The sequence below is a fragment of the Engraulis encrasicolus genome, chromosome 17 (assembly GCF_034702125.1).
Source record: "Engraulis encrasicolus isolate BLACKSEA-1 chromosome 17, IST_EnEncr_1.0, whole genome shotgun sequence".
In the NCBI taxonomy this organism is placed as follows: domain Eukaryota; kingdom Metazoa; phylum Chordata; class Actinopteri; order Clupeiformes; family Engraulidae; genus Engraulis; species Engraulis encrasicolus.
The window spans coordinates 16,200,086-16,210,085 of record NC_085873.1 but is presented as its reverse complement, the minus strand read 5'-3'; the positions used below and the strand labels follow the sequence as shown (position 1 = coordinate 16,210,085).

Sequence of the window (10,000 nt, the reverse complement as noted above, 5' to 3'; positions counted from 1 at the left end):
GCCCGAGAGAATGATCGCACCTAGAGCTACTCAGAAATTTAACCTACTGTAGGCTACTGATGATAGGGGGTGAAGTTTTAGCCCCTATTTCATTTTCCAGTGTAAAACTGATGCTATTGTTTTTGTGGTAGCCTAATTGCCTCAATTTATTCTACTATAAACCAGCATTTTGGATGGCCATTTGTGCCATATGGCTCGCATTTTTGTTGTTCTGTAACGTGGATTATCTTTTACGTGTATAATTTTTTAGTTTGGTATAATTAAGGACAATGCACATTACTGATTTTTGTGACATTTTGACATTTTTTGGAAGGAATATAATCAAAATAGTCCCGCCGCGTGGATTATTGTTTTATGACGTGCATGTGGGAGCCTTATGTCGGCGAAGGGTACAACAGTATTGTTTGGTTGTATTGTTTGGTCTTTTGTAGTCTGTAGGGCCTACGTCTCCCCTCATGAAACTGTAACGTGCTTCACACATAAGAGTAGTGCCGCCAGAGACGTTAGAATTAAAATAATCTTTGGTGCCGCGATTTCAGCACCATGGACAGAGGGCGCCAGTCCATGCAGGCGAGGCGGCGGACAGACTTGGCGCGTACAGGCCAGGCAGACGGACATGAAAGCTTTCAACTGATAGCCTACATTTTCATAAAAATATTGCAGTTTGGATTTGTTATAGACTGTGAATTTCACATATATGCTTCAAAACACCTCTTCTAACAATATCCATTATGGATTTAGTTATGATTTTAACCTATTTAATCGAGGTCAGCTTTAACTTCCGGGGCACATACGGCCGAGAGATGAAAATATCAAAAATTAAAAATAGCACGTCAACCTTTTTTTCATTGCTGTTAATTGCTGTTAAAATGAAGAGGAAAATAAAATTTGGAAATACAGATCAAAATTTGTTTTTTCGTTTGTCACTAAAACTAAATAATGAAATAACCAGCCGTTTTTTCGTTTTTTTATTATTTGGTTCTGAATCTAAAAACAAAAGAACGAATGGTACACGGACCTTTATAAAACACTATTTTGACTATTTTAATCAACATTTCAACATTGAAGTTGGAAATTAAATAATTTATCATACATAGACACTCATTGAGACTGACCCCAGTAGTGCTGGTTTATATTTTGTTATGTTTGTTATGTAATATAAGAGTGATTCTACGATTCGACTGCGCTTTTAAGTCCATGGATTTTATTTGCCAATTCCACTAACTATTAACTGCATCCAATGATGTTTTGGACATTAGCACACATTTATCTTTCATATAATACAGAAAGTGTAGACATGGCATTATTTCCCTCAGCAAGAATGAATATTTAATACTGGTTTTGGGCGTTTTCATGCCGTCCTGTTTTCCAAATGTCAGATTCAGTCTTCATATTAGCATGTAAAGAAACTTGTTTTGCCCAAGACGATTGCAAATGTTGATTCACAGTTAATCATCATAATATGACAAAACTGTCAGAAAGACCACTGTGCTTTCCATTATACATGAAATTTGCCATTTTGTGTGTGTCCACGAAAACTGTGTTAACAGTGTCACGGTCTGAAACCCCCTCCATAAATCAGTAATGGTTTGGTCTTAGGCCATACGAATAGCATCACGTGACATCATAACCTCTTTGGCAGGATATGGGAAGACTTTTTGCTAAGTTTTGAGCTCCACCCTTCCATAATTTATTCCATTCTTTTTCATGTTCTCATAGCGGGAAAATTGCCTGTCAACCGTGTTATCAACATATTCATAAGAATCTGAATTAGAAATCACAAGTAGAAAAACACAGATAAAGCATACAAATACATAAATTGATTAAGGTGTTGTGGTGGAACTTCTGAGGTCCTCAGTTAGCATGACACCATAAAAATGGCTGAAATGTCAAGCCGTGTTACCGTCAATGGTGTTACGCATCAGCTATGACAGTTGAGGAGGAGTATGTTTTTGCCAATTTATCTCCATATTGACAGACAAACAAACAAAATAATTTGTGTTCTAGGGAGATGGGTTTGTCTGCTCTGTTTTTTCTCCTAAAAAAGTGCCGACTTGTTCCCCTGCACTGTTGACCGTAACACAGTTGAGTAACACAGTTGACTGTTTTGAAAGTGTTTTTGTGCTATTGATCCCTTATGTGTTGGAAAAATCCTGTGAACAGACACTAGGGATTATCTCTGGAGAAGGAAGTCTTGTGTAAGGAGGGTGACTAAATTCAAATCAGACGTTACAGGGATTTATAATGAAAAATGAGTCAGTCTGTATCACAGTGAATCATAAAATCCTACTTATGAAGCTCAATCACATTTTCTATATCAATTGCACAGATTAATGACAACATTATTTTTAAGGGACATAAGCACTTTCAAACGTATGTTGTTTCAACTCTGTAGTATTTTTATATATGTTTGAAATGACATAGTATTTGTCCATAACACTGTTGACAAAATAATCAAGCAAATGTTCGCTTTCATTAGAGTATTTATCAAATAATTTAAGATTAAGCTTGGCAATTTGTTTGTTTGGAAACTTAAATATATACACTATGTAAACATCTAGGTCATTTAGTTGAAAAAAATACTGATAATTGACATTTTGCTTTTGCCAAAAGCGCAGTCGAATCGTAGAATCACTCATAAAATGAAATCAATACGATAATTGTGGAGATCCGAGGTTTCTGCTGGACAGTTATTTAAGGTATTAAGGTTCTTTTGAGGAACCTTCATATTTTACAGTATACAGTCAACAGGGGCAGAGGCATACAGACGTGGAGGCGAAAGAAGGCCAAGAGCATACAGAAGCAGAGCCAGGGAGACACAGAGGCACACAGGGGCACACAGAAGCAGCAGCATTCGGAGGCAGCAGTACTCCATGGTGCAATGACAGCAAGCACAGCGGAGAAGTGAACCAGGCACCACAGTCACAACCCCCCAATCTGGCCTTTCCCCCGCTTTTCTCTCCCCCCACTGGGCAAAATAGGCTTGTATCCGGAGATATTTTGACTGGATATGTTTTATGACACGCGGCATATTCGGACCAGATTTCGACCATTTCCCGACTTTTCAAGAATCCGTGAAAATCTTGGCATATTTTGACTCCGGAATTGTGTTTGGTGAATACGGAGATATTTTGACTGGATACCGGTATTTTGAATGACGTGTGCTGCCAATCGCATTGAATAGAATGTTGGCCCTCCCTCTGCCGTTATGATTATGAAGCTCTGCGCGGCAGGCAGCCCGCCGCTTCCTATCTGGATTTCTGTCGTAAGTTAGTTGGCAGCATCTTTATCACAGACTTTCCAGAAATCTGTCGCAGACTTGTTAAGCCATCAAAAAACCTTATTTAGTTCTAGCTCTAGGCTATGGGACTATGAGAGGACTCCGAGACGGTGTCCAAGTGAGATGGCTGGCGAGGTTGTTCGAGGTCATTTCATGATGAGGATGGACCAGACGACTTTAAGACATTCTGAGGTAAGTTGAAGTAACAGATTAGAGGAACATACGGTGTATTGTCTTAAAGTAGCTCTAGATCAAAATTAAAGCATGCCTGAATATTGTAATGTTACCGTATAGCTAACTTGCTAACTAACCAGCGCCTTGTACTGTCCACTAAACAAGGACGGTTATCTTAGCATGTTAGCTAGCCTAGCTTTTTCGGTCTGGTAGGCAGATGTTAACGTTAGCTAGTTAGCTAGCCTGCCACCACCTAAAAATACTAAACATTTGGGCAAGTGATACGGTGTCACGAATGAATGTATGCATAGACGTTTTACTGACATTGGATATATGACGTCGGATATCTGCAGGGGCTAGATTTTGAAATTACGACAACATTTGGTAACCTGCTACATTTTAACTAGCTAGGAGGAGACTAATATTTGGTTACAGATTTGTTTGACATAAAGCTTATTTTCCGTGATATCTAAAAGTTAATGACATCATGGACACTTGTGTCTGAATGTCGCACACAACTAAGTTATCACCTTGTATAGTCTTGAAAGTGTGGCTGTATTGTTCTAATATATGATTTGTCCCCCTTGACCAAGCGAAAAACACTATAAATTGCCTTTCTGTAAGATAAGAGATGGTCACAGCATGTGTCGTTATGAACGGGGCAGAGGTAAAGAAGCCCCCTCCGATGTTATTTGACAGAACAGGAGTATGCCCTGTCGTTGCTCTTGCTCCAATGCACACATAGAGCTAGAGACTTCTGTGCCAGAAAGAAGAGAACGAGAAATTGTGAATTTAAGAATGTGTTTTGTTATAGGGTAATTGATGACATCGTATGGATGACATGATGCCCATCTAGGAGTGTGTGTGTGTGTGAGAGAGAGAGAGAGAGAGAGAGAGAGAGAGAGAGAGAGAGAGAGAGAGAGAGAGAGAGAGAGAGAGAGAGAGAGAGAGAGAGAATGTGTAAGACTGATGATGTGTATAAGGCCTCTGCATGTTTTGGTTTTGTATTTGTGTATTTATGTAAGCTGATAAACACCTTAATTTTGTTTGGAATTAGGCCTAACATGATAAAAAGTACTTCACTCTATTCTACATCCGCAGCTCCATGAATGTCATGAGACACTCCAGGAGACGGTGGTTGCAATGCATTATCAACACCCCGCAACCCCAACCCTCCAATGGAACCCAGAACCCTCCGGAGTTCCTCAGGACCTGTCGGTAATATATTTGACTGCATGTTTTAAGGGAAAGAAAATGATCTAGACTTTACATGTGCAATTTCCATTTTAACCATCTCAAATAACCCTGAGGTTCTCATCGTCAAACTAGAGAAAACATCAGTAAGGTTCAGGCTGTCTTTTACAGATAAGGTACTTTATTCACTGTATTACTAAGCACTTTATTCATCCTGTGGGAAATTCAAGAAACAATTGTCCACTGTTTGTAACAGTATTTTTTAATTTTGGTCCCCTAGGGGAAATTCTTTTTTCTGCATTTATCCCATTTTGGCTAGTGAATCACATTGAAATTTCTTAGCATAACAATATGTGATTGTGTTATCATTTTTTTTTCATCAGGCATGAGTGAGGCGAACACATCGTGCGTTGGAGGAAGAGTTGCAGTGACGACTTGGACCACAGGCCAGGTAAACAGGTTTACTCTGAGCATGTCAGCCCATACTTCTGTGATCAAAGTGCTATTAATAGAGAAAGATGTAATGCAACCAGAGGAACATATATATGTTGATGAGTACACTCCTGTTGAAAAAGTAATATTTTGAACAATATTTCAATAAACACACAAGTTATTTCCAAAATGACCATAGAGTAAGTGTAATACAACATCTTTTCAGCTTACTGCAGAAAAGTAAGGTCAATAGTATAACTTGAATGACATATTTGTCCATTGTTCTGAAATTATGCTGGTGCAAAGGTGAGTACACCCCTATGTTAAACTGTCTATGGAGGGGCCGTGTTGGCCCGAATCTTCACGAATTTGAAAGATTAAAAGGGAGGTCATCGCTGTGCATTTCATCCTTGCCTTACATTGAACTTTTACATTTCGAGTCTGGACCTAGCTAAACAAGATGTATATGAGATTTGAATGAAATCCTATGGAGAGTATCATGATCTGATGATGTTCAGTAGTCACAGTACATGTTAACAAGCATGTTTCTAGTGGTGAAATTCAGCTTCCTACTGCGGACGGCATCGGTACAGGTCCGAAACATTTGAGTCCTACTACCATGATTGACTTTCAGCATGAGGCACTTTTCTTTCTACAAATCACTTTTTACCACCACACATGCTTGACACCATCTACTGATGCAAAATTGTTTATCATGGTCTCATCAGAATCAAACAGACTAAGGATATGGGATATGGAACCATGTACTGTGATCTAATGACACCATGATAAACAAATTAGCTTTAGATCAGTGGTTCTCAACCTTTTTTGAGCAAACGCCCCCTTGGACTTATCACAAGCCTCCAAACACCCCCCTGACCCTATCATAAGCCTGGCCACGCCCCTCACCTCCCCCTCCCTAGTATCAGCTGTATCCTTCTCAACAAAGAAAAGTGCCCATGCTTAAAGTCAAGCATGGTAGTGAGAGTTGCACGGTTTGGGGCTGTGTGGATGCCATCAACAGGAGGAAGCTGAATTTCACCAAAAGAAACATGCTTGTCGACATGTACTGTGACTACTGAAGCAGATCATGATACATACTCTCCACATGATTTCATTCAAATCTCACACACATCTATTTTGGCCTGGTGGGGACTCATAATGTAAAAGTTCAATGTAAGGCAAGGATGAAACACACACAACGATGACCTCCCTTTAAATCCATTTCAATTTCAAGACGTTTTGGGCCAGCACGCCCCTTCTCAGACAGTTTAACATAGCATAATTGCACAAAAAAATGGACAAATATGTCATTCAAGTTATACTACTGACCTTACTTTTCTGCCATAAGATGAAAACATTTTTGTATTACACTTACTCTATAATCACTTTGGGAACAACTTATGTGTTTTTAAAAATATATATATTATTCACAATGTTACTTTTCAACAGGGGTGTAGTCATTATTGCCGTGCACTGTATATTTGGATCACCATTACACGTTTAGTCATAAAGTAATGAAAACTTGTGTACAGCATTGTATGTTTTCTGTTCAGCTGTAGATTACCTAATAGTGACGAGGTCACCAATGCCATCATCCAGGCTAGTAAGGATTCTGGGTAGAGCTGGGGACCAGAGAGTTTACTCATAACTCATTTATGTGATTATGATGTATAAAAAAGACTAACTCAGTTTCTTTCTGTCTCGCAGAAGCCTGAAATAGATTCTTTGAGAATCTTAAAAGTCAAACAACTGGGCCTTGCGGGGAAGACTGATGACGTGAGAAAAAAAGGAAACATTTGATGGGCAGACGTGAGCGGGTAGGTAAAACCACAACTACCAACCCCATCATACAACTGCCATCACTTTCTTTTGTCACTACTTCACTTCAGGGGGCAATTAGCCAATATCCCCTTTCTTTCTTCCGAGTACTATTGTTAGTTTTTAGAATGACCGCATTTGGTACAAGGTATTTGCAAATGGGCAGCCAACACTAAAGGTCTTTTTTGACTCCTCCGTCAGGCCCTACCATGGAGCATATGGCAGGGCACTCGTTTGCAATGCGACCGACCCGGGTTCAATTCCTGGCCTGGGTCCTTTGCCAGCCCTTCCCCATCTCTCTCTCCCAACTTGCTTCCTGTCATCATCTGCACTGTACTGTCATTATGAAGACAATAATATCTTTTTTTTAAAAGACTCCTCCATCAGTTGGGGGACACATACTGTCAGTGGGGGGGCAGTGGCAGATCGCGAACAATTCAAACTGGGAGAACTATACGTTGATCGCGGCAAGGGGTCTATTCAGCGCTAAAAGGGAGGGCGTGGTGGCTGTTTGGGTACTTGATCTGCCGTTACCCTGCTGACGGTACGTGTCCTCCAACTAAAGGACGAGTCTAAACCAGGCTTAAGGGATGCAAGCATAAGGAAACGTGGGGGGGACCATAGTTTTAAAACACGTGGTTTGGGGGAACCATGGTTTATGGCAAATAGTGTATCAAAGTTAAATAGTAGAACCATGGTTAATTTTTGTAAGGGATATTACTATGACAGCTACTGTACTCCTGTGGATAAACCACAATTGAACTATGCTTGGTTGATCTGCTGGATAATCTTGTGAAAATCCTGCTGTATTATCTCATGTGACCAGTTCTTTGGCATGTTCATGGTAAACAAGCATGAGTGTGGGTTTTGAACTGTACATATTTTTTAATGTTTAACACATTGTTTAAAACTGCCCGATTTTTTTGTTGCTTTTCAAGCAGTGGTGCTGGTGGCGCAGGATGTCCTGGAGGAGGACGACCTCGACTACCTCAAAGGAGCTGATTCTAGCCTTGTGCCTGATGGGGAAACAAGTGCACATTTGTTGTGCTCTGTCTGAGATGGAGAAGTGTGCGCCTTGCTGGCGTACTTCAATTGATGCCAGCAAGCCCAGCCAGCGAGTGACCGATAGTAGCCGGTTCTCCCTTCGTGACCTCCCCCCCCCCCCCCTTCTGCGGCCGACAAAGCTTGAAATATGATTAAATGTAAATGTAAAATAAGCAATTAAAGAAAGAACATTCAACAAAATAATTGTCTGTTATAATATGATTTTAGCTGGGATTTAGCAGTAATTTAAAGTTGGCCTAATTGTTGTTTTGCAGTAGATTTGTGTCTATTATATTATGTTGAAAGAAGTATACTGCCTTACAAAGGCAAAGTGCAGTAACCAATTACCGTAGGTTCATTCTGAAAATGTGTTCATTCTGAAAATGATTTTCATAAAGACCTCCTTTATCTTGTGACTAAGAGTTATGGTCAAAATGTGCCCTGTTTTACAAATATTGCTATGTCAAATTTGCAGTAACTACAATATCCAACCTACCAAGTCTTTGAAGGCATTTTTTCCCCTCAGTTTCATTGTTGGCACTGCTGTTTACCTTTTGTAGGGCAGTTTAACCTAACGTCAGCATAAGTAATTTCGGCAACTTTGGCAACATCACAGATGTGGCAACATGCCCGTCACATGTTAGCCTGGGAAATCCTCAGCTTCCACAATCGTTTCGATCTGAAAGACAATCTCACTCGTGATTAGGATGGTAACCAGGCAAGACTAAGTTGTAATAGGCCTAAGTAATAGAATAGAAAGCTTTTTTTGTCATTATACAAAGTATTCTGAGATTTGAGCTTCCCTGCAAGGTGCACAGTCGTTTATAGATGAACATTGTCCAGTAAGTGTGAGTTCATTGTTGTAACAACTTTGGGGAAGAAGCTAAAAACACCTAGCGTGATAAAGGCATGTACATAAATGCCTGTGAAATCAATTTATTGCCTGGTCGTGGGAGGTATGGGTCGTCCCATGCCTCACAGATCCGGAGATATACAACTACAAGAATGGAACACATCCGTGGGAGTATCTGCAGCAAATGCGTGAAGCACGTGCCATATCAGGTGAGAAAACGGCATCCGGATTTGTCTCATGTCGAAACTGTCCCATTCCGAGATTCGGATATGCTCCATATATGAAAATTGGCACCAGCGTATCAGTACCGTATCTATCAATATATCTCCGTATATTGTAAATATCCAGAAATATCTTCATACAAACATCCCCGGAAACAGAGCCTTTTTGCCCAGTGCCCCTCCCCCTTCTCTATCACTCTCTTGCTGTCCTTCTATGTCTCAATTTAAAGCAATCACCTCTCTCTTTCTATCTGCTTCCTTCTGTCTCAAGTGCAATCTCTATTACTCCCCGTTGGGTCCGCATCCCCCCCCCCTCCCGTTTACATGGGTTCTACATTTTTGTTTTCCCCTGGCTGCGCGAACCTAGCTGCGCACGACTCAACCTCTGATTGTTGTGTGTATTGGTCAAAAAATTCCCTCACGTGGTTGGCTGCCAGTGTCTTGCCCCTTCTCACAATATCGTGTTTACAAACAATGTGAACCCATGTGAGAATGCCTATGAAAAAGTACCATTATGTGAGCATGCATAACTTAGAGGCTTGCAAAAGAGACCATAGAGAACCTTTCTCTGAGTATTACACATTTTTCACAAATGCACATCCCCTCCCTCGCTTCTCTCTCTCTCTCTCTCTCTCTCTCTTCTTCCCTCTTTTTGTTGTTTTCCCCCCTTTTCCGTCCCTCAGTTTTCTCGGAGGTCAACGGATCGAGGGCCCAGCCACAGGGCTCAACCAAAAAACAACGTCAAAAAGCCCCAACCAAGAAAGGCTCCAACCACCAAGGGCAACAGTTCCTGTCAAAGTGTGGGTCTGGGAGAGCCATGACCCACAAGACCCAGGACAACAGTGAATGGATTGTTACTTGAGCACCAGGGTGTATTTTTTTTAATATATATTTTTTATTTTATATTGCATGCTGCTGAACCCCTTTTTTTGCACGTCGCTGGCAAAACAGCGCTTGGTCCAAATTTGTGACCTGGCGATT

General features: G+C 40.6%; 1 protein-coding gene and 1 long non-coding RNA gene across 4 annotated transcripts in view; one reads left to right on the top strand and one right to left on the bottom strand.

Moving 5' to 3' along the window:
- LOC134467640 (ankyrin repeat and fibronectin type-III domain-containing protein 1) overlaps positions 1-10,000 on the bottom strand; it is a 218,899-nt gene that overhangs the window by 73,888 nt on the left and 135,011 nt on the right. The gene's annotated exons all lie outside the window — the stretch shown is intronic.
- Positions 3,446-8,024, top strand: LOC134467885 (uncharacterized). 3 transcript variants are annotated; one of them, XR_010038661.1, is made up of 5 exons: positions 3,446-3,472; positions 4,556-4,672; positions 5,032-5,099; positions 6,791-6,900; positions 7,843-8,024. It is a non-coding gene; the product is annotated as an uncharacterized LOC134467885 (long non-coding RNA). The 3 variants fall into 3 exon arrangements; XR_010038659.1 differs by lacking the exon at positions 3,446-3,472 and having other exon boundaries at positions 4,086-4,672; XR_010038660.1 differs by lacking the exon at positions 3,446-3,472 and having other exon boundaries at positions 4,086-4,672; positions 7,840-8,024.